Source organism: Lolium rigidum, chromosome 5 (genome assembly GCF_022539505.1).
Source record: "Lolium rigidum isolate FL_2022 chromosome 5, APGP_CSIRO_Lrig_0.1, whole genome shotgun sequence".
Taxonomy (NCBI): Eukaryota; Viridiplantae; Streptophyta; class Magnoliopsida; order Poales; family Poaceae; genus Lolium; species Lolium rigidum.
Genome location: NC_061512.1, coordinates 82,409,546 through 82,435,203, shown reverse-complemented (window position 1 = coordinate 82,435,203; position 25,658 = coordinate 82,409,546). Strand labels below are relative to the sequence as shown.

Genomic DNA, 25,658 nt, shown 5'->3' with positions numbered 1-25,658 from the left:
ACTAAGTAAAAACTGTAAAGAGGTTGATTGTTTTTGGTGTTTTGGATAAAAATAAGAAAATTAAATATTTTTATATTTTCGGATTAAAATAGTACAACAAATAGAAAACAATGTAAAATCAATATAAAGGTGTTTCTTATGATAAAAAGTGGATCGATGTTCATGGGTTCACTTGAATATTCTCTCTTAAAATTGTGGTGGACAAAAAAGCAATTCATCAATGAGATATGAAGGTGCAGATAATATTATATGTAAGATGAAAATTAATATGGCCATCACGTCCTATCATAGAGATGATGCAACACACCTCTCTTATACTCCACAAGAAAGAAACTTCATCAATCTAGTATTAAGAATTAATAGAGCATAGCAATAAGTACTTTGACATGAAGTTTGAATATCAAATATGCTACCTTGAACAAACAAGATCATCATTGTTGTCACATGATGAACATAGCACATGCATTCACTTCATCTCTAGTGAGGTAGCAAAACAAAGGCAAAACCATAATAGATCTTGAACATATTGTCACTATCCAATCACTAAAACCATCCTACTCCATCTACACACACATCACCCCACACAAGTTCTTGCATAGATGTTGGATCAGAACATAAACTTAAGAACGGGGTACATAATATGCATATATCAATACATCTCACCATATAATAAGATCAGATCTCATAAAACAATATCATAGAATAAGGATCCACCACATAGGCATTACAAATATGACCATAATCATGATAGGCAACTCATATGGCACTAAGAACTATGAAGAACATGAGAGAAATAGATCAAGCTAGTGCCACAAACCCGTAATCCAGAGGTGGAATACTCCCTCTTGGTCATGGTGATGATGAAGACGTTGGAGAAGGTGGAGATCCCTCCGGTGGTGATCCCGGTGGAGTTTCTCCCTCCAATCTTCTCTGCAGCAGCCTCCATTTTCGTGTTTCTGTGTTTGTGCGGTGCTCTCCTCCCGAGAAATCTTTGGGGTCATACATATAGTCGTTTTTATGGCAAAATACACCGGTTCACGAAAGAATTAGGGCAAATGAGCGATCGATGGCTGAAAGAGGGAGGGTCGCGGGATGTGACATCCTGGCCGCGCCACCTGACCTATTTTGGCCCTCGGGCCTCTCCAGATGAGCATCTAGGGCCCATGCTGCTTCTCCCGATGAGTAAGTGACGCTCCAAAAATTTCAGGTCAATTTGACTCCGTATAGGTCTCTGAAAGTGAAAAATACACGAAACATGGATTTCCTATTCTGCAGCGTTATAACCCCAATAAAGGGGATCATTGGTAAATCCCAACAAATCAATGTAAAACATGGTATTATCATCATATGTGTTGCAAACATGTGGGAATTCAATATGATAAAGGACAAAGTTCATGTATGAATTTTACATGCATCACCCACAACAAAACAAATAAACAAACTGGTCCCTGATTTCAAATTAGATGACCCAAAAAAGCAGATGGAATATACAATCGTGGCCGAAGCATATTCATCAAAAGGAGCACAACCTTGCCAGCGCGAGGATGTACATAACCACTTGTGACAGCAAAAGCTCCATAGAACCACACCATAGACTCCATGGTGAAGACGCACTGCCTCCCATGTGACATCTTGGATGGGAGGAAGAAGAAAGGCCGCCGTTCGGCTAGCATATTCGACGGCGAGTTGTAATCGGCCGAGAATCGATCGTAATAGAGGGTTTCTCTCACAAGTAGGCAACATGGACGAGGACCTTTCGGATCTATATCTCCATCTCTCTTCCAGAATAGGGAACCATGCGAACTTATTTAAGAAGATGTCGTCGACTTACTCCTGGAGAGTATGACACACAGCTAGCATCACCATGAATGCAACCACTGGTAGCCGCCATCCATTGCTTGCATGTGGTGGCAATACTAGAGTGGCATACCAGAGGAAACCACATAAACTATATACAACCTAGACCTAATATGTAAAGTGTAAAGGATTATGACAACCACATATCATGCCTATGCTCGATCAGAATCGATGTTAGATAAGATTGGGGATCATGTCGGAAGTTAGAGCTCTCACTTTACTCTCAATGGGCCACTAGTGTGTAGCGACACCTTCGTGGAGGACAGTGTGTGCATCCTTAGTGTACATCGGATGAAGAGTCAATGAGATTTAGATGACACAGTCCAATAACTCATGTTCCTGGAGAATAACAAGGAATGATGATGGTTGGTGATTTATATTTTTGTTGCGGAAAAGGTTTAAGGCCATATATTATTTGAAACCATCCCATACAAGAACAACCTCACAAGAAAAATAGATAAAATGCAAGCTCTTAAAAAGTTCAGCATCATCTTCATTCTTCATCCCTCAACGGAACGCTGAGCAAAGCTCAATGCCTCCTTTGGGCCTCCGACATAGCAAAGTTCGTGCTAGATAAATCTTGAAAGAAAAACAGACACTTGTAGAAGCAGCGGTCGGAAAGCCGTGGACATATACCAGAAGATACCAGCACCACGATCTCGAGAGAACATCGTCCCGAAGAAGCTAGTACCGATAAGAGCTGGGAGATAATCCTAGCATCAGGAAGGCGGAGATGGGGGACACCAAACTCGCAAGTTTCATGACGATGTCATACCTAGCTGACCTTCATCAGGTGGAGGCAGAACTTTAGGATACCAATACACTACTATCTCATTCACTCCACTAAATGTTGCAGCCGTAGACAAACCCTTATCACACCAGCTCTAATGTCCGACGATCGACTCCAAACTCTAGCTCATCGATTCTCCTCCGGGAAGAAGAACACCAATTTAGAGTGGGCTAAAGGACCTTTATTCTCACCACCATCAATGCCCCTACATTGGAGGCGAAAAACACAAAGATACGGGGACCATACATCCGATCCGAGGTTCCCCACCCTCCAACCGCCTTAGTGGCCAACGAAGGGTAGGGGATTTAGGGGCGACAGAGCCAGCGGTCGAGAGTATGAGAAAGTCGCCTTAAATCGGCTCCACGTGAGCTCTAGCCAGGAAAACATTTCGAGGTATGAGTTATTCAAAGTTTACATTCAAGAATCAGATGAGGTTAAGAAACGTATCAACCAAAGAAAGATAAGAAGCATCACAAAGCTACACATTCTCAATTTTACTAGTATCCACTTTCCTTGAGCAATGTGAGGCACTCTCGCACTGAAATCAAACCACATAAAGTTTAAAATGTATTTTCTTTAAACAAGCATCATGTACATATGGGCCTTCTAAACTTGTAGGCTGAAAATTCAAGATCTAGCATTAACTCTTTGTGTTCGGCAATTGGCTTGTTGAATGTATTGTTTTGCGAGCTATGATTAGGACGATGATGGTGCTTGTGCCCTGTTTCCTTCTTGGAGGTGTTGCTTTTGAAGGAGGTGGATTTCTGGTGCTGTCTTGGTGGTGTTTCGGTCTACTGTCACTGTAGCGGGAATTTTCTTTTCTGTAATTTTCTTTGCTGCGTGCATCCGTATTGCCATTAGAGCACTGTATTGTTGCGGAGGCTGGATGTAATTGGTATCTCCATGATATTAATATATTCCTTTACCAAAAAAATGGGCCTTATAAGGACCATTCCAACGGGTAAAACTAGTGCAACATTTTCCTTATTGGTCGAGTAACCTACTGGAACTCTCCTTTTAACTTCCTGTAAGTTTTGCACACAACATTTTACATATTGTAAATTGAAAATGCAGCTGTGTTAAGTAGTACTCCTACTAGTAGTGATGGTTTCTCCCTGCAAAAAAAGGAAAACAGAGAAAACGTTAAAATTATAGGTTGAGCTCTCTTTTCCGCTAGATACTTGGGGACGGAATCAGAGTTGTCAAGGGCCATCATCTGCCCAATGGAATAGGGCACTGAATAAACCAAGCACGCATACATGCACATTAGAATCACCAAGGAACTCTTCAAGCACCCTCCCGCTAGGGAAATGTTGTCATCTGCATTGCTGCAATTCGTTGAAACTGATTTTTTTTAGTTTTGCGAAAAGGCCCTAATTGTATTAAACCTCGATTCTTACAGAACAGTCCAGGATAAAGATGAAAAATATAAGTAGGCCCTCCTGGACCCCGAAGACGAAGACGATGACGAGAACGTCACGCCGGCGCGCTGCCGCACCACCTCCCCTACGCCTTGGATCGGGAGGCTTCCCTGCACGGACGGGAAGTCGACGCCACTCGGCTCCGAAGAGCCTCCGCCCTGCACCATCTTCACCAACGACGAGATCAACGCGAGCAGCAACCTCCTTATTCTTCTCTTCCCAGATACATCGTCACACAAGATCTGGCCGGGGACCAAGGTACGACACGAATCCTCCGATTCGCGGGTACCAGAGAAGCAAGCGCGCCACCACGGAACTCCCCGGAGCGTCGTTGCCGGAGAGGACACGCGCCTGCAACAAAAGCACTGCCGGCGACACCTCCGCCTCCACGGCGCCGCCAGCTGAAGACCCACCAGACCCTTCCTTATCTACACACGAGAGGCGGGGATCCCCCATCCTCCCGCCGCTGGAGCGACCGGCGGAGGGCGAGGGATCTGACGGATCTGCGGCCGTTGAAACTGATTAGGACAGCACCGTTGTATCCATTTTCACGATGTAACCACTAAACGACTTATGGGTATTTCTAGCGGTAATTTTCACACATCAAATGTTTCTATTTGGTCCGTTAGGATCAGCCCGTGGAGTGGCCCCATCCACTCCCTTATCCGTTTGGGGCAGGGGCCAGTGGGCCAACGCATTTTGTCCCGGTGTCATGGATATCGAGGCGATTAATGTTGGCATGTTCCGTCGCTAACAACCCCGCCACTTCCCGTGCGCCACTTCGTTTCCCATGTGGCCTCTCATTTTTAGCCTGCTCGGCCGCTTGTTTCCCTTCCTGGTTGTGGCTAAAAAAAGAACAGCGGCACGGAGGTGTACGGGCAAACCCTATCAAGCAACCATGTCTGACCGCAATTTCACCACCTGTACAAGGATCATGAGATCATCAAGATGGCGCACACTCGTGTTCTATCCCTCGAGGATGCAGAGGCGGTGGAGCTCTCCATTAGGGGAGCGTTCGAGGTGGAGGAGACCGCGGCGTACACCAAGGAGGAGGAACATGAGGTGGCATTTGGGCGCTACCGCGAGGGGATGGGGGCGGTGGCTGCAGCACGCGATGTCGTGGTGATGATGCGACGCGAGGCGAAGGAGTGTGAGGAGTCTCGGGAGCTATTGTCGGGACCCAAGCGACATTGGTGGAGGCCCGAGCGACGATGGGGGAGACGCAGCAGCCCACATCCACGGCTGCCGCGGGGATGGAGGAAATCGACTTCGACAACGAGGTGGTCGATGGGCCAGCGGTGAGCGACGAGATGAGGTAACATGACGCGTCTATTTGCTCGCTCACGGCTGTCGAGCGCATGCTCCGGTGGACACCAGGACGGCTAGACGCAACACCATCCAAGGCTCCCAGCTGGGTCTGCCCACGTGAGGCGGTGGTGGAGACGAAGTATTAGTCCCTCGACATGGATGCGTTGTCATTTTATATTGCAGTATTGCACCCATATGTGACCAAATGGCGATATTCTTGTGGCAGTTACACTGGTTCGGGCCATGCAACCTTTGACTAACTTGCTATCTCGATAGGTACTTTGCAGCATACGTACTCTAGTGTAGAAGGATATATACTAGATTTGGAGAAAGTGGAGAAGAATCTCTGTTATAGTTACGTTTCCGTTTGACCATTTGCGGTACTACCCCTGAGCCCTGAAGTCTTGACGCTCAGCAAGTGGTAGTGGATAAACTCTCTGACTATGTACGGTTGTCCCTTCATCAGGGGGTGATGGAGGCACGGCGGGATAATGCATGCATGCTTGGTTGAAGACTTGAAGGTCGCGCACGAGGCCGGCACCGTGCCCTTTGTTTTTCGTCGCGAGGATGGGGACGGGCGGAGACTCGTTGGTCGGGCCGTTCCCGCAGCCCCGGAGCTGAATACATACATGCCGTGTCTCCACTGGCACTGCGCCCATACGCGCGCTCGTCGGTGCAACAAGCCAAGGCAAAGTCCAGATCTCATCTGTATCCACATCCAGTCCACACAACTGACTTGTCCGCGCGCCATGCCGCTTCTTTGTCAATGCGTGTCACTCTCCCTACGCAACGAGCTCGCCGGCTCTTCAATTCCTCGCACCGGATTCTTTTTTTATTTGTGGGATCGCTGAGTGACAGCCTAGTCTGACTCTGACTTCCAGTGCCATGCATGCTGCGTTTGGGACGACTGTTGACTTGTTCTCTATGTCTGCACGGTGAGGGTCGGAAAGCTACAACTTGCCGGCTGCCCCTGCCCGGATTAACTGAAACTACATACTCCAATCCGATTGACAGATCCGCCCCTATATATTGGCTGCCATCAATCGGGCAATCACGTGCTGCCGGCCAATGCGCACGAGTGCAACTCCAATCCGATTTCCATGGAACAAATTAACTCAACTCGCCAAGCCGCACCGGGGCGACCTCTGCCGGCGCGCCCGGACCTTCACCCGCCTTCCATCCCCGTTCCTCGCCGCCGCCAGAGCCGTCGCCGGGCAAAGCCTGTGCGGCGCGGCGGCGGGGCTCCCCCGGTCGCGGGCCTGGCGCTCATCGGCGGCGCCCGATCTGGTGTTCCTGGCTGCGTGACGGCATGGCGGAGGTGGTGCGGGGCGGCGGCGGTTGGTGCTCTGCTCGGCGCGTTCTCGGCTGCAGGCGACGGCCGCAGGCGGCGGCGCGGTTGGGTCCGATCTGGGTTTGTTTGGGCCTGGCGGGCCACGAATCCATGGTGAAGTCAGAAGAAGAGAATATCATGAAGGCCGGATTTGGAGGACTAGCTTAATGGAGGTTCAAGTCTTTGCGCTGTTGAGGGGTTTGCTTGGTGTTCCGGACTTCGCAACAGTGGTATGAAGTTGGGGGCGGCAACACATGTGAAGTTCGGGATCTTACCTTTCGGGGTGAAAACCCGAGGTCTGCCTTAACTCGGTTGTGCTCGGCAATGTTCTTGTTGAAGACATTGTTTTGAGAGCGGAGACCATCTTCGTGGCGAAAACCTAAGATCTTTGATCGGGCGACGACAGCGCTGGTGCACTCGTTCCCTTCTTGGAGGCGTTGCTTTTGAAGAGTCTGAATTTCGGGTGTTGTCTCGGTGGTGGATGTATTACTGTTGCTAGGGCTGGGATACTGTAGCGGGACTTTTATTTCTTAGTTTTATTTTTCTCTTTTTTGGCTGTGTGCATCCGTAATGTTATTAGAACGTTGCGTTGTTGCAGAGGCTGGGTGTAATTGGTATCTTCTGATATTAATATATTCCCTTTATCGAAAAAAACTCTGCGCGAGAGAAGAACGGGATATCGAAATAGCGGCAATCCTGAAGGCAAGGGAAAAAAGTTCTTTTCCCCTCCACCTCTCTCTCTCCACCTCCCCTCCTCTGCTGCTCCGCCTGCCGGGCCGAACCCAACCCTTCTCCGGCGGCTTAGCCGGCCGGAGATGGGGAGGGCGACGCGCCAGAGTAGATATTAGGGGTAGATTTAGGTGTTTTGGCCATGTGCATGTAGTTTGGAGTAGGGTATCAGATCTTCCTGGCCAGATCTGGTGCATCCGGGAGTGGTGGCTCCCTCCTCTTCTCCGGTGGTCGGAGACGGCGACAGTCACCTGGCTCCGGGGATCTCCACAAATAAGGTCAGCGGATCGATTCTCTGTTGGGGCGGTACCCTGCTCTTTTCTCTTCTTTCGGCCTGCCGTGGCGGCGAGGGAAGGAAGAGAACGAGCAGTGGTGGTGCTGAAGGGAGAGGAGGTCGGGGGTCATCCGCTCTGCTGCATCGGCGCAACGGCAGGCGGTCGACGAAAGATGAGTTCACCGGCCTTCCGAGGTGGAAGGCGGCTGATGCTCCTCTGGAGACGAGGCCCCAGAATCATAAGCGCAGTTACCTTGTTGTGTGTATGAAAAGGAAGGAGCTTCTTCCGCTGGCCGGCCGTGGTGGCGAGGACTGGAAGGGATGCTGCCTCTCTTCCTCAGCATCTGCAAGGTGGTGGTTTGAGTCTTGGTTGCAGCTTCGAGCATCTCAGGATCTTCTCCAGCCCTATTTTCTTCGCCCATCTCCTCCTATCCGTGGCAGGAATGAGGAGTTTTATGGTGGGTTGTTTTGCACCGTCGGTGCTAGCGAATGGGACGCATCGGACATCCCGTTTCTCCGCGTCGAGCGCGGAGGTCCACATGTTGGCAGGCGCCGAAAGTGATAAGTTACAGCATATAATATGACACATTCCGGAGCAAAAAATGATTTTTCCATAAAATCAGTGGTAGGGAAAAGTGGGCGCGTAGTTCAAATCCGGCCCGTTTCCAGCGGCATCGATGGGAGACGACGGGGGATTATACAACTTCCCGAAGAGCTAGCGTGCATAGCGGGTGTGTGGAACGTGTTGCGTAGGCGCTCTTCTATCATTGTGCACGGGTTTCCCTCAACCCTACTTCGCGCGATCTATACCTGCTTCACGGACAGAAATCCATTCCAGCACTCGAAAAATGGAGAACGAATTTTCCGTGGCCACGATGGAAATACCTTACATGGATCGTTGATTCACATCCTAGGGAACATGCATGTGCGTGATATGGCCTCGTTCCGGCAAAGTATGCCTCACATGTGTGCGCGAAGCAATCGTCCCACTATTTTTTCCATAATTTGGCAACAACAAAAACTCACAAAAGAGAATTTCATGTTTCGAAGATAAAATAGAGGTTTTAAAAATCTAAAGTAATAAGCTTCAAAGATTCACAAAAGTTGTAAATATAAGCTTGACAAAATTGAAAAACAAATATAAAGGGCTTTGAGAAAGCACACCCTTGCATCATTCTCATTGGCTGAAAAAGAGTAGCCATGGATTGATGACATGGCATACCCACCATCCCCTTATATTCTCTCTCTTCCCTTATTTCTCTCTTTCCTACTGTTCCTCTCATCCCGCAAGGACATCCTATTCCCTTTTAACTGACCGAAGCAGCCGAATGCAATCTTACAATATCTCAGATTCTGGCAATCTCAGGGCATCTCGAACGGTTTACGAGATCCGCGTGGTTGAAAAATGCGATGCATTCATAGTGATCGTGGGGAGACGCGAACCCGGCATATATTTGCGTTCGAAATGTGTCGCCGGTGGACAGAAGCGACCGCTTGCTTTTCCAACGGGTCCGCCTGGCAACTAGCCATAGGATTGTATCGAACGCATCGCTTCCGTGGTCGCCGCTTCGGCGGTCATCGCTTACGCATCTGTATCTGCGCCGCAGCCTTCGACATCAATGTCGTGGTTGCCTCTTCTACACGCGCACTGGCGGGCGCAGCTAGGCTATTACAAAGTCGATCGGCATCATACCTTCCATTGCTCACACCACCCACACCTCCACTCCCACCCCTTACCGCCGCGCGCCACCGCATAACCATGGGAAAGAAGAAGCACGACTCTGAGGCAACGACACCAAAAAAGCTGAGCAGACGAACATGGTGTCGCTGCCTGTCGAGGTGGCGCGGCTCATGCACAAGAACTGGACATCGTGCGACCGCTGGCGGGATCTGCACCTACCTGGCGGCGGCTGGCGGCTCAGCCACCTCCGAGTCCCTGTCCCGCTCGTGCCTCTGCGCGAGCCACGTAGGAGCTCCGAGATCCGGCGCAGGCGGCTGTACCTGCCGCTGGACCTCCGCGTCGATCCCGCATTCGTCGTTGACACCAACAGCTGGCACACTTGTCGCCAGACCGAGGAGGCAGGCGGGCTTCCTCGGCGTTAGAGACTTCTCGTGTGACCGGCCAGCGCCGCCTCAACTCGAACACGGCAGCCGCCGGCGCCTCCACAGGACGACGACGACGAGGAGAGCGACGTGCTGGCCTACCACAACAAGGAGGCCAAGGATGATAGCGACGACTTCGTCGCCTTCATTTTCCTCGAATGGAAGGCAGCCATGGCAGAAGGCCGGAGGTTCAAGTTCCCGGCGACGATGACCGACGACGAGATCGAGAGGCTCGGCGTCCTCGACTCGGAGGTGGACCGACCGGTGCAGCCGCCGCTGCCCTGGTACGCCACCGGCATCATGCCGTCGGGTCTCACGGAGGAAGAGGCCCTACGACGGGCGCTCCAGGACTCGGCCCCGCAACCGCCGCCTCCACCTCCACCGTACAATCCGTGGGTGGCTCCACCGGCGTGGGCTGCTCCACCTCCACCGTCAGCATGGGCTGCTCCACCTCCACCACCACCGGTGGCATCGGCTTATGTTCTGCCGGTTGCCACCTGGCCGTGGCTGGTACCGTATTTCATCGTGCTCGACGACGAGTAGACGCAGACGTTAGTTTTTTTTCTTTACTATGTAAATTATGTTTTATGCTGAAAAAAACCAAAACCCAAAAAATGCAGCCTGTCACTAGGGGACCCCGACACGCGCGATCAATTTCGGCCATTTAGATCGACGCAAACGGACATGCGCGGCTCCAAAATGCGTCGCTCCATTGGAGATGCCCTCACTGCAGAGGAACAATCACTGTCTGAGGAACAACCACTGTTCAATGGTGCTGATGTTTGGGGCCGTGCCAATTGTGGATGGGGTGGTCTTATGTGGAAGCCCTGGGCGCCGCTCAAGTCTAAGGGCATCTTCAACGGGGCGACGTATATTGGACTTCTAAATTATCCGGGAGCATCTGTTTGCATCACTCCGCGGACGCGAAAATGATCGTTTTTGTCGTGCGTTCGTTTACGTCTGGGGTGGCTTCAGCGGGGCGACGCATTTTTTTCTACTTGTTTTTTTCTCTTCTCCATTTATACATAGTTCCAAACATTACATACTGTAACATGGTTTTACACAAACTAATACATAATTTGGAACATAATTTACACAAACTAATACATAGTTCGAACCATGGTTGACACAAATTAAAATATTAGAAAATAAGGAAAGCCAGTAGTGTTGGTTCCATATATTCGCTGCCAAGAAAAAACGGCACACTCAATCACCCAAACTGGAAAATCCAGTTGGCAATGATAACCCTGTTGTTCCCACTAACATACATAACCTCCACTACTGGCTTCAATTGGCTCGTAGCCATGTTCTGCAAAGAAAGAACACTCTAACAGTTTTAATTGTCGGTGTCCGAGCCGGACTCGGTCGTGTGGTAGTGCCTGCTGCAGGCTGTGTCATCGAACACCTTGATGATCATCTCGTTGTCCCCCTCGTAGAGGAAGGTGAGCTGGCAGTCGGGCTCGAGCGCGAGGTCGCGGGCGAACTTGTCCCACCCCATGTGCTGGTACATCTTGCTCTTCCTGTCGAACAAGACCTCGACAGGCCACCGGCAGAACTTGCAGCTGGGCTCCTGTAGCTGCAACTGGGCCGGCTCGACGCCATCGACGAACTCAGCGAACTTGTCCGGGAGCCGCTTGATACCGAGTAGCGCTCCTCATGCGAAGACGAGGAAGATGCAGGCGACGGCGACCGTGGGGCCGTAGCTGCTCCACCACGGCGGCCCCTGCCCCGACCCTTGGGGCGCCCAGGCCCGCAGCCTCGGTCGCCTCGCCGGCCACCAGGACCCGCCATGGACTCCTCGCGGGCCTGGCTATGTCGCAGGAAGAGCTACGCCGCGCTACGGTGAAGCTTGTGGCGGCTAGGGTTTGTGTGGAGGACTGGATAAGTAAGAAGAGCGCGCACCCTCTTTATATAGGTCGGAGGCAGGCGACGGCAGCGGGACGCGTGGCGTCGCTATTACTGCGTTGAAGTAGGTGGGCGGCAGCCGCTCGGCGGGCGAGGCATCGCCATTAACGTGACGCAGACTGCCGAAACGACGCTGCGGCGCTAGTCGCTGGCGCGCCTGAGAAGACGCATCAAGTCAGGGTCGCTGCCAGGCGGGTGTAATGTCCCAGGTTTAGAGACAATCAAGGGGTAGATTTTAGAAAGGGATGTGCACTGCATCGTAAATTCTGGGGAAATTTCGCGCTTTTAAAAGAAAACTGCAACGAAGGGGGACAAGTTTCTCTCTCGACACCTTACAGGGTTAGGGTTTCGAGAGTGCGATAAATTTGGACCTCACTTAACTCAATTAGGTTTTTGAGAAGAGAGAGAGAGGTTAGTGCATCACAACTTTAAGTTGCATGATTGAATTCAAGCCATTTGTGTTTGAATTTCAAATTCAAACACCACATGATTATTTTATAATTCAAATTGAGGTAATTCATTGAACAACTATGAATACTCAAGGATATTAAATTATACAACATATAATTAAGAGCTCATTAGAGAAACTTTGAGCTTTATTGATAATCACACAAGATACATTGTCTTTACAATATTCAGATTTGGAATATAAAATATTACAACACATTACAAGAATTGACAAAATGGAAAAAGAAAAAGAAAGAAAATTACAATGAAATGATCTATCCTAAACTACAAGTTGATCTTCATGAGATCTTTGATCAAGATGATCTTGCACTTCATCTTGATCATCACCTTGATCCCTGCAAACACACACAAAGCAAACACAAGTTATGCCAAGTGGCATTGCCACTTGGCAGGTTAGCAAAGAAATAATGAACTGGAGAGGATATTATCAAGATCAGCCGAGCTGATCCACCAAATGGACCAAGTCCCAACAGGGAACCACACAGGCAGCTCACCAGGCTATGTGCATGCACAACAGCACACACAAGCCAGGGGAGTCACCAAAATGGTGCCAGGCTCAGCTGTCGACCAGGAGAGCAAAGAGAGGATGATATAAAACCTTTTTCCATCCAAACCCTAACCATTCCATCGACACAAGCTCCTGGGTAAGTTTACCAAGAACACAAGAACAAAAATAACAGGAAGAACAACCACTGCTGTTCAACCTACTCAAACAGCCACATAATTTAATCAAGCACCACAAGCTTGCAAGGAGGAGCAGGGCAAGCAAACCAAGCATCAGAGAAGCAATCCTCTACACCAACACCAATTTCTAGGAGCTGGAGTGAGGTATACCCAGATGAACATGAGCAAACCATGGTTTTGCTCATAATTAAGCATGTGCATATGTCACAGAAGCAAAAGAAAAGGGTAGAAACCCTGTTTGTGTCATCATCTGGTTACTAAACCATTTGGTGCAAGCAAATATGAAAGAAGCCAATAGGTTAATCAACCAAGGGAACATTGGTTGGATCAAAACACTGACACCCCAAGGAAATCCAGCAAGGGTTGATCCTATCTAGTCAACCATGAACACTTAGCACCTATAGCTAGCTATACCATCAGACAAATAGACAAATCTTTGTCTATATAAATTCTCAGCATCAAAAGCCACTGGAAGTCCAGTCTTGGATCAACCAGTGAGCAATTATTCACTTACAACAAGCATTCACCAACCACAGCAAGCCACAGAGAGGGGGAGCTACCCATGACAGCATCAAAGAGCTGTCAGGGCCACCTCAACCCACAGCCAACACCTTAAGCCACCACATCATCACCCAATAGGGTTCAGTAATGGGCTAGGGTACCCAACCAGTGGTTGGCATCCATCTAGCCTTACCAAATGTAACATCCCAATTTTTAAATAAAGGAAGAAGAACAATTCCAATTATCCAAATTTCACCAACAAAAACTTTTACTTTGCATATAGTACCCTGCATAGGACTTGTGCATTTTGAGTGATATGCCATGATGTTTGTTACTTAGTGTATGTGATGAACTCCAAAACCCTAAAGTGATCAAGTGATCATCATAAATCAAATCCATCAAAAAGAGAAAGAAATCAAATATTATTTAAAACCCTAAAAACCCTAACATATGGTCTATGTCATTTTTGTAAATTTGACCCTAGACCCATTTGATCTTCACCAATAATTGTAATATGATATTAATGAGTAATTACAACTTGGAGAATCAAAGATATAACTTTTAAACCAATTTCAAATTTGAAAATATGATCACATATGATAATGGTCATTTCTGTCTTTTACAGTCTGGTCACCACTTTGAGCCTCTCTATTTCAAAATTTCTAAACTAAACAAATCCAACTATTGGCATGTCATCCAAGTACACAACAAGGAGAACAACTTTTGTGAAGATCATCCTACCAAATTCATTATGAATCAAGAGATATGAGCCAGCAAAGTAGATACTTTTTATCAAAAACAAGATCACCACAATTTCGATATTGACCAAACCAGACCACTCCTTGACCACTACTTGCCCTAGCCATGACCAGAGGACACCCCTACACCAAGCCCATGCCAAGAAACCGCCAGGAGAGGGCAGCCATGGCGTGGACATGGCCATGCCGGCCACGTCGCACCTCGACACCTCCCCCTCTCTTTCCCTCCACGATCGGCCTCACCACCATATCCAGGAGCTCGCCAAGGATCCCAGAAGATCGCCAGTACAAGCCCTTGGTCACGAGGACGCCGACACGCCCCGGACGACGCGCGCCCACGACGTCCCTGGCGCGCCGCGAGCGGCATGGTGACGTCGTCGTGCACGGACACGCGCGACACAGCCACGCGTCGTTCGCCGTACACCGCCGTACCCCGACCAAGCCCGCGCGCCGTGGTACCCTTCTCGCCACGCGGAGCTCGCCGGACACGCTGACGCCATGCCTTGGCGACCACGGCCGCCGGAGAGGACGAACGCGCCCGCCACGACCGCGACAGTACACTCGCCCGCCCGACCACCGTACACCGCCATTAACCACGCCGTTGACGCTCCAAGGACCGCGGTGACATCGTGAACACGATCGCGTCGCCGCCTAGCTCCCTAGACCCCCGGAGAAGCCGCGCCCTTGTCGACTTCGCCGCAGCACCCCGGCCACCATCGCGCCTATAAAAGGAGGCCTCGCCTCGACCATCTCTTCACACCACCACCCTCCCCTCTTCTTCCTCGACCTCCCCAAGCACCTCACCATGCTCGATTAGCCACCGCCGCCGCCCAATCGACGCCTCACCGCCGCGGAAGCCCCGCGAGCAATCGCCGGAGAAGGAGGCCGCCCCCGACGACGCCACCGCTGCCGGGAGCCTCGCCGTCGTCTACAACCTCGTCGAGCATACCGCCAACCCTAGCTGGAGCCACCGTAAGCCCTCCGACCCCTACCTGCGCAGGCCGGCGAGCTTCTCTCTCGCCGTCGACGACGACGCACCAGAGCCGTTAGATCGCGTTCTAATCCAACGCCCCACGTTAGTCCATACCGATTCGGCTTTTAAGAGTCGCTGACAGGTGGAGCCCACTGTCAGGCGGCCCGCGCGTGCACAGATGCGTGGTGGGCTGGCCTTGGGCCGTTTTTAAACGTTTGGGCCCAGTTTGCTTTCCCGCGTAGCCCAGTAATTCAAATTCGAATTTTCCAAATCCATTTAATTTCAATACTGGCTCCAACTTTGAAAATCCATAGAATCTGTTTGGCTTGGCCAAATTTAACAAACTTTATATTGTTAGATAGCTATGGAAAATTTCTACAACTTGCCACTGGTCTCACCTTGAGATCTGTTGTAGAAATAATGTGACAAAAAGATCAAGCCAGAGACTTTTGCACATTCAATTAATTCTTAAAAATCAACCAAAATAGATATTAAGTTAATTCCAACTCCTATAGCTCACATTTGACTTACACTAATTGTTTCTGCAAGAAAATGGTGTGGTCACTTTGCATGATCATGCCCTAGTTTAATTAATGGACAATATGGCTAATTTAGTAAGTGATATTGTCCAAAACTATTATGTAAATCTTATGAAGTATTTTTACTTCATTTAAATCTTGGTCTCAAATGAATTCATGTGATGTTTGCACCCCTGGTCCAAACTCTCCTATATGAACATTTGGAGATTTAAATCATTTGTAGAGTATTTTAAAATGGTATGAGGTGGTCTACCTCATTTAAATCATTTTCTCAAATAATGATGATGAATGGTTGACTTAGGTCAATATGAACTCATGTATGATTATTTGAGAAATTAAATCTTAAGAAGATTTCAATGAGAGGAAATTAATCCTCAAGCACCATATGAAAGTTAATTGTCACATATGAATGAGAGGAAAATATTTTCCTCAAGTCACCCCACCAATGCACTTACTTATTTTATGTGTGTGCTTAGTATAGTTTGTGTGAAGTAATGATGTGTCTAGTATAGCTTTTGAGCTTGTTGAGTGATTATACCTCGTATTCAAATTTAGACGCTAGCACCGGAGACTATCAAGAGGAAGGAGAATTCTACCCAGAAGAAGAAGGAGAAAACTTAGAGAACTACCAAGGCAAGATAATACTCTTGCAAAGTGCAAGGCTCTCCTTGAGCAAGGCACCATATTCTTATCTTTCTTCATACAAGCCTATCTTATATTTACACCATACAAGTTTTACTTGTTGTGTTTTCAAAGGATGGACTAAAATTGGTATAGAGAACATGATCACTAGATGAGTAGAGATAGCAAAGCAAAGTAGCACCCCTCATGATTAGTGCTAGTGCTAAAATACTAAAATTTGACTACTATAGATGGGAACATGTGAATGGTTGAATTTTGAAACCTTGGAATGATGAAGCATTCCATTGAAGGATTTGAAGTTGATTGTGAACAAGAGAAGATGGTGATTTTTGATAAAAACCTGATATTGGTTTGAATGCGATACCTTTCCAATTTTTGAGTACCCCCACAATACCTGATTATGGGTAGGGCTTAACTGGAAGTTTATAGATTTTAGTATGAGTTCCCTCTGAACACACATCATAGGGGTTATGCTGAGGCTGCCTCCGTTGTTGAGAAAGGATGTGAATTGAGGTGAAATTGTACGGCCAAGCCTCCGTGCGGTTCCCAGTGTTAACGCTTGGTTTTCACTCGGGAGGCCAAGCTCATGGGGAGAGGTGCTCATACTAGTATGTGTAAGTGAAAGGTTATGGTTGATGATCCGCGTATCGTGTTACGGTGACTCGGAGTTATTCCGACGGATGAAATCAAATGTTGTGGCACAAGTGTGCAACCTCTGCAGAGTGTAAATCTATTCGAATAGCCGTGTCCACGGTTACGGACGGTTGGAAGGGCCATACAGTTTCCGGTGTCAGATTTTTGAAAGCTTTAGTAAAGTGTGAATGGTGACTTGGTGACTCTTTGGGTATTGAACCCATGAGGTGGGAATGACACTAATGTTCCCCCTTAAGTTAGTTAGTACATGAACCAAGCTTGTGAACTGAAATTTGGCTTAGGCAAGTTAAACTAGAGCTTAGTACCTTTCATTGGCATTTTACAATAGTATTAGTTTGCAAGTACTTGAAGTACTTACGGCTTTGTCCCTGGCTATTCAAATGGCCAGAGTACGAGGAGGAACAGAACTATCACGAGGATGACCAGCAGGACGCCTACGACAACTAGGGGTTTCGGACGTCAAATGTTGGCCTGTGGACTAGAGAGTCCCGTTACTATTACGCTTCCGCTATGTATGAACTTATGTATGTTGTTGATTGAAGGATCAACTATTTGTGTAAGATGAATCATGTGATTCAAGATTGTATGATGATACGTCTCCGGCGTATCGATAATTTCTTATGTTCTATGCCATATAATTGATGATACCTACATGTTTTATGCACACTTTATGTCATATTCGTGCATTTTCTGGAACTAACCTATTAACAAGATGCCGAAGTGCCAGTTCCTGTTTTTTGCTGTTTTTGGTTTCAGAAATCCTAGTAACAAAATATTCTCGGAATTGGACGAAACGAAGACCTAGGGGCCTATTTTGCCACGAACCTTCCAGAAGACCGAAGAGCATACGAAGTGGGGCCACGAGGTGGCCAGACCATAGGGCCGCGTGGCCAAGGAGGGGCCCGCGCCGCCCTATGGTGTGGGCCCCTCGTCAGCCCCCCGACTCTGCCCTTCCGCCTACTTAAAGCCTCCGTCGCGAAACCCCTGAGGCGAAAAACCACGATACGGAAAACCTTACTGAGACGCCGCCGCCGCCGATCCCATCTCGGGGATTCGGAGATCTCCTCCGGCACCCCGCCGGAGAGGGGATTCATCTCCCGGAGGACTCTACACCGCCATGGTCGCCTCCGGAGTGATGAGTGAGTAGTTCACCCCTGGACTATGGGTCCATAGCAGTAGCTAGATGGTTGTCTTCTCCTCATTGTGCTTCATTGTTGGATCTTGTGAGCTGCCTAACATGATCAAGATCATCTATCCGTAATACTCTATGTTGTGTTTGTCGGGATCCGATGGATAGAGAATACCATGTTATGTTAATTATCAAGTTATTACATATGTGTTGTTTATGATCTTGCATGCTCTCCGTTACTAGTAGAGGCTCGGCCAAGTTTTTGCTTTTAACTCCAAGAGGGAGTATTTATGCTCGATAGTGGGTTCATGCCTCGCATTGACACCGGGACAAGTGACGTAAAGTTCTAAGGTTGTGTTGTGCTCGTTGCCACTAGGGATAAAACATTGGCGCTATGTCCGAGGATGTAGTTGTTGATTACATTACGCACCATACTTAATGCAATTGTCTCGTTGCTTTGCAACTTAATACTGGAAGGGGTTCGGACGATAACCTAAAGGTGGACTTTTTAGGCATAGATGCAGTTGGATGGCGGTCTATGTACTTTGTCGTAATGCCCAATTAAATCTCACTATACTTATCATACCATGTATGTGCATTGTTATGCTCTCTCTATTTGTCAATTGCCCGACTGTAATTTGTTCACCCAACATGCTTTTATCTTATGGGAGAGACACCTCTAGTGAACTCGTGGACCCCGGTCCATTCTTTTAATACTGAAATACAAATCTGTCTGAAATACTTGTTTTACTCGTTTTCTCCGCAAACAATCATCTTCCACACAATACGGTTAATCCTTTGTTACAGCAAGCCGGTGAGATTGACAACCTCACTCGTTTCGTTGGGGCAAAGTACTTTGGTTGTGTTGTGCAGATTCCACGTTGGCGCCGGGATCTCCGGTGTTGCGCCGCACTACATCCCGCCGCCATCAACCTTCAACGTGCTTCTTGGCTCCTCCTCGGTTCGATAAACCTTGGTTTCTTTCTCGAGGGAATACTTGCTGCTGTGCGCATCATACCTTCCTCTTGGGGTTGCCCAACGAACGTGTGAAATACACGCCATCAAGCATATTTTCACGGCGCCGTTGTCGGGGAGATCAAGACACGCCGCAAGGGGAGTCTCCACTTCTCAATCTCTTTACTTTGTTTTTGTCTTGCTTTATTTTATTTACTACTTTGTTTGCTGCATTATATCAAAACACAAAAAAATTAGTTGCTAGTTTTACTTTATTTACTCGTCTTGTTTGCTATATCAAAAACACAAAAAAATTAGTTTACTTGCATTTACTTTATCTAGTCTCGTTTTATTTACTACTCGCTAAAATGGCTACCCCTGAAAATACTAAGTTGTGTGACTTCACTAGCACAAATAATAATGATTTCTTATGCACACCTATTGCTCCACCTCGCTACTACAAGCAGAATTCTTTGAAATTAAACCTCGCCTTACTCGAATCTTGTTATGCGAGAGCAATTTTCTCGGTGTTAGTTCTGATGATGCTCGCTGCCCATCTCAATAATTTTGTTGAACTATGTGAAATGCAAAAGTATAAAGATGTAGATGGTGATATTATAAAATTAAAATTGTTTCCTTTCTCATTAAGAGGAAGAGCTAAAGATTGGTTGCTATCTCTCGCCTAAGAATAGTATTGATTCATGGACTAAATGCAAGGATGCTTTTATTGGTAGATATTATCCCCCTGCTAAAATTATATCTTTGAGGAGTAGCATAATGAATTTTAAACAATTGGATAATGAACATGTTGCTCAAGCTTGGGAAAGAATGAAATCTCTCGGTTAAAAATTGCCCAACCCATGGACTGACTACTTGGATGATCATCCAAACCTTCTATGCAGGACTAAATTTTTCTTCGCGGAATTTATTGGATTCAGCTGCTGGAGGTACCTTTATGTCCATCACTCTTGGTGAAGCAACAAAGGTCCTTGATAATATGATGGTTAATTACTCTGAATGGCACACGGAAAGAGCTCCACAAGGTAAGAAGGTAAATTCTGTTGAAGAATCCTCTTCCTTGAATGATAAGGTTGATGCTATTATGTCTATGCTTGCGAATAATAGGACTAATGTTGATCCTAATAATGTTCCATTAGCTTCATTGGTTGCTCAAGAAGAACATGTTGATGTAAACTTCATTAAAAATAGTAATTTCAACAACAATGCTTATCGGAACAATTCTAGTAATAACTATAGGCCATATCCTTATGATAATGGTAACGGTTATGCTAATTCTTATGGGAATTCTTACAACAATAATAGGAATACACCCCCTGGACTTGAAGCTATGCTTAAATAATTTATTAGTACACAAACTGCTTTTAACAAATCTGTTGAGGAAAAGCTCAATAAAATTGATATTCTTGTTTCTAGAGTTGATAGTCTTGCCTCTGATGTTGATCTTTTGAAATCGAAAGTTATGCCTAATAGGGATATTGAAAATAAAATTGTTACTACAACAAATGCCATCCAAGTTAGAATTAATGATAATATAAGATTAATGGCTGAACTGCGTGCTAGGTGGGATAGAGAAGAAAATGAAAAACTAGCTAAAGAGGAAAATGTAGCTAAAGTTTGGACTATTACCACCACAAGCAATGCTAATGATTCACATGTTTCTGCACCTCCTACTATCAATAATACAATAATTGGTGTTGGCAATGTTTCTACTCCTAGTGCAAAGCGCGCAAAATTACCTGAAACTGCTAAAACTGCTGAAACTGCCTGTGATAAAACTGCTGAAATTTTTTCCAACCTTGGGGATAATAATCCCATTGCTTTAAATTGTAATGATTTAGATTTTGATGATTGCCACATCTATGAAGTTATAAAGTTCTTACAAAAACTTGCTAAGAGTCCCAATGCTAGCGCTGTAAACTTGGCTTTCACAAAACATATTACAAATGCTCTCATAAAAGCTAGAGAAGAGAAACTAAAACTTGAAACTTCTATTCCTAGGAAGCTAGAGGATGGTTGGGAGCCCATCATTAAAATGAGAGTCAAAGATTTTGATTGTAATGCTTTATGTGATCTAGGTGCAAGTATTTCTGTTATGCCTAAGAAAGTCTATGATATGCTTGACTTGCCACCATTGAAAAACTGTTATCTGGATGTTAATCTCGCTGATAATGCTAAAAAGAAACCTTTGGGGAGAGTTGATAATGTTCATATTGTGGTTAACAATAACCTTGTCCCCGTTGATTTTGTTGTCTTGGATATTGAATGCAATGCATCTTGCCCCATTATATTGGGAAGACCTTTTCTTCGAACCGTTGGTGCTACTATTGATATGAAGGAAGGTAATATTAAATATCAATTTCCTCTCAAGAAAGGTATGGAACACTTCCCTAGAAAGAGAATGAAGTTACCTTATGATTCTATTATTAGAACAAATTATGATGTTGATGCTTCATCTCTCGATGTTACTTGAGTTACACTTTCTGCGCCTAGCTGAAAGGCGTTAAAGAAAAGCGCTTATGGGAGACAACCCATGTTTTTACTACAGTATTTTTGTTTTATATTTGTGTCTTGGAAGTTGTTTACTACTGTAGCAACCTCTCCTTATCTTAGTTTTGAGTTTTGTTGTGCCAAGTAAAGTCTTTGATAGTAAAGTAAGTACTAGATTTGGATTACTGCGCAGTTACAGATTTCTTTTCTGTCACGAATCTGGGTCTACCTCCCTGTATGTAGCTCAGAAAATTAAGACAATTTACGTGCATGATCCTCAGATATGTACGCAACTTTCATTCAATTTTGGCATTTTTATTTGAGCAAGTCTGGTGGCCTAATAAAATCCATCTTTACGGACTGTTCTGTTTTGACAGATTCTGCCTTTTATTTTGCATTGCCTCTTTTGCTATGTTGGATGAATTTCTTTGATCCATTAATGTCCAGTAGCTTTATGCAATGTCCAGAAGTGTTAAGAATGATTGTGTCACCTCTGAACATGTGAATTTTTATTATGCACTAACCCTCTAATGAGTTGTTTCGAGTTTGGTGTGGAGGAAGTTTTCAAGGATCAAGAGAGGAGTATGATGCAATATGATCAAGGAGAGTGAAAGCTCTAAGCTTGGGGATGCCCCGGTGGTTCACCCCTGCATATTCTAAGAAGACTCAAGCGTCTAAGCTTGGGGATGCCCAAGGCATCCCCTTCTTCATCGACAACATTATCAGGTTCCTCCCCTGAAACTATATTTTTATTCCGTCACATCTTATGCACTTTGCTTGGAGCGTCGGTTTGTTTTTATTTTTGTTTTGTTTGAATAAAATGGATCCTAGCATTCACTTTGTGGGAGAGAGACACGCTCGGCTGTAGCATACGGACAAGTATGTCCTTAGGCTCTACTCATGGTATTCATGGCGAAGTTTCTTCTTCGTTAAATTGTTATATGGTTGGAATTGGAAAATGCTACATGTAGTAATTCTAAAATGTCTTGGATAATTTGATACTTGGCAATTGTTGTGCTCATGTTTAAGCTCTTGCATCATATACTTTGCACCCATTAATGAAGAAATACTTAGAGCTTGCTAATTTGGTTTGCATATTTGGTTTCTCTAGAGTCTAGATAATATCTAGTATTGAGTTTTGAACAACAAGGAAGACGGTATGGAGTCTTATAATGTTTACAATGTGTCTTTTATGTGAGTTTTGCTGTACCGTTCATCCTTGTGTTTGTTTCAAATAACCTTGCTAGCCTAAACCTTGTATCGAGAGGGAATACTTCTCATGCATCCAAAATCCTTGAGCCAACCACTATGCCATTTGTGTCCACCATACCTACCTACTACATGGTATTTATCCGCCATTCCAAAGTAAATTGCTTGAGTGGTACCTTTAAAATTCCATCATTCACCTTTGCAATATATAGCTCATGGGACAAATAGCTTAAAAACTATTGTGGTATTGAATATGTACTTATGCACTTTATCTCTTATTAAGTTGCTTGTTGTGCGATAACCATGTTTCTGGGGACGCCATCAACTATTCTTTGTTGAATATCATGTGAGTTGATATGCATGTCCGTCTTGTCTGAAGTAAGAGAGATCTACCACCTTCATGGTTGGAGCATGCATATTGTTAGAGAAGAACTTTGGGCCGCTAACTAAAGCCATGATTCATGGTGGAAGTTTCAGTCTTGGACATATATCCTCAATCTCATACTAGAATAATAATTGTTGCCACATGCTTATGCATTAAAGAGGAGTCCATTATCTGTTGTCCATGTTGTCCCGGTATGGATGTCTAAGTTGAGAATAATAAAAAGCGAGAAATCCAAAATGCGAGCTTTCTCCTTAGACCTTTGTACAGACGGCATGGAGGTACCCCATTGTGACACTTGGTTAAAACATGTGCATTGCAAAGATCCGGTAGTCCAAGCTAATTAGGACAAGGTGTGGGCACTATTAGTATACTATGCATGAGACTTGCAACTTGTAAGATATAACTTTCATAACTCATATGCTTTATTACTACCGTTGACAAAATTGTTTCATGTTTTCAAAATAAAAGCTCTAGCACAAATATAGCAATCGATGCTTTCCTCTTTGAAGGACCATTCTCTTTACTTTTATGTTGAGTCGAGTTCACCTATCTCTCTCCACCTCAAGAAGCAAACACTTGTGTGAACTGTGCATTGATTCCTACATACTTGCATATTGTACTTGTTATATTACTCTATGTTGACAATTATCCATGAGATATACATGTTACAAGTTGAAAGCAACCGCTGAAACTTAATCTTCCTTTGTGTTGCTTCAATACCTTTACTTTGATTTATTGCTTTATGTGTTAACTCTTATGCAAGACTTATTGATACTTGTCTTGAAGTACTATTCATGAAAAGTCTTTGCTTTATGATTCACTTGTTTACTCATGTCATTACCATTGTTTTGATCGCTGCATCCACTACATATGTTTACAAATAGTATGATCAAGGTTATGATGGCATATCACTTCGAAATTATCTTTGTTATCGTTTTACCTGCTTCGAGACGAGCAGAACTAAGCTTGGGGATGCTTGATACGTCTCCGACGTATCGATAATTTCTTATGTTCTATGCCATATTATTGATGATACCTACATGTTTTATGCACACTTTATGTCATATTCGTGCATTTTCCGGAACTAACCTATTAACAAGATGCCGAAGTGCCAGTTCTGTTTTCTCGCTGTTTTTGGTTTCGAAATCCTAGTAACAAAATATTCTCGGAATTGGACGAAACGAAGACCCGGGGGCCTATTTTGTCACGAACCTTCCGAGAAGACCGAAGAGCATACGAAGTGGGGCCACGAGGTGGCCGGACCATAGGGCCGCGCGGCCAAGGAGGGGCCCGCGCCGCCCTATGGTGTGGGCCCTCGTCGGCCCTCCGACTCTGCCCTTCCGCCTACTTAAAGCCTCCGTCGCGAAACCCCCGAGGCGAAAAACCACGATACGGAAAACCTTACCGAGACGCCGCCGCCGATCCCATCTCGGGGATTACGGAGATCTCCTCCGGCACCCTGCTGGAGAGGGGATTCATCTCCCGGAGGACTCTACACCGCCATGGTCGCCTCCGGAGTGATGAGTGAGTAGTTCACCCCTAGACTATGGGTCCATAGCAGTAGCTAGATGGTTGTCTTCTCCTCATTGTGCTTCATTGTTGGATCTTGTGAGCTGCCTAACATGATCAAGATAATCTATCTGTAATACTCTATATTGTGTTTGTCGGGATCCGATGGATAGAGAAAACCATGTTATGTTAATTATCAAGTTATTACATATGTGTTGTTTATGATCTTGCATGCTCTCCGTTACTAGTAGAGGCTCTGGCCAAGTTTTTGCTTTTAACTCCAAGAGGGAGTATTTATGCTCGATAGTGGGTTCATGCCTGCATTGACACCTGGGACTAGGGATAAAACATTGGCGCTATGTCCGAGGATGTAGTTGTTGATTACATTACGCACCATACTTAATGCAATTGTCTGTTGCTTTGCAACTTAATACTGGAAGGGGTTCGGACGATAACTCGAAGGTGGACTTTTTAGGCATAGATGCGGTTGGATGGCGGTCTATGTACTTTGTCGTAATGCCCAATTAAATCTCACTATACTTATCATACCATGTATGTGCATTGTTATGCTCTCTCTATTTGTCAATTGCCCGACTGTAATTTGTTCACCCAACATGCTTTTATCTTATGGGAGAGACACCTCTAGTGAACTGTGGACCCCGGTCCATTCTTTTAATACTTGAAATACAAATCTGCTTGCAATACTTGTTTTACTTGTTTTCTCTGCAAACAATCATCTTCCACACAATACGGTTAATCCTTTGTTACGAGCAAGCCGGTGAGATTGACAACCTCACCTGTTTCGTTGGGGCAAAGTACTTTGGTTGTGTTGTGCGAGATTCCACGTTGGCGCCGGGATCTACGGTGTTGCGCCGCACTACATCCCGCCGCCATCAACCTTCAACGTGCTTCTTGGCTCCTCCTGGTTCGATAAACCTTGGTTTCTTTCCGAGGGAAAACTTGCTGCTGTGCGCATCATACCTTCCTCTTGGGGTTGCCCAACGAACGTGTGAAATACACGCCATCAT

At 46.0% G+C, this 25,658-nt stretch overlaps 1 protein-coding gene across 1 annotated transcript in view; it reads right to left on the bottom strand.

Moving 5' to 3' along the window:
* The window catches only part of LOC124653523 (asparagine synthetase [glutamine-hydrolyzing] 2), an 84,962-nt gene that overhangs the window by 55,917 nt on the left and 3,387 nt on the right, over positions 1 to 25,658 (bottom strand). The window lies entirely within an intron of this gene.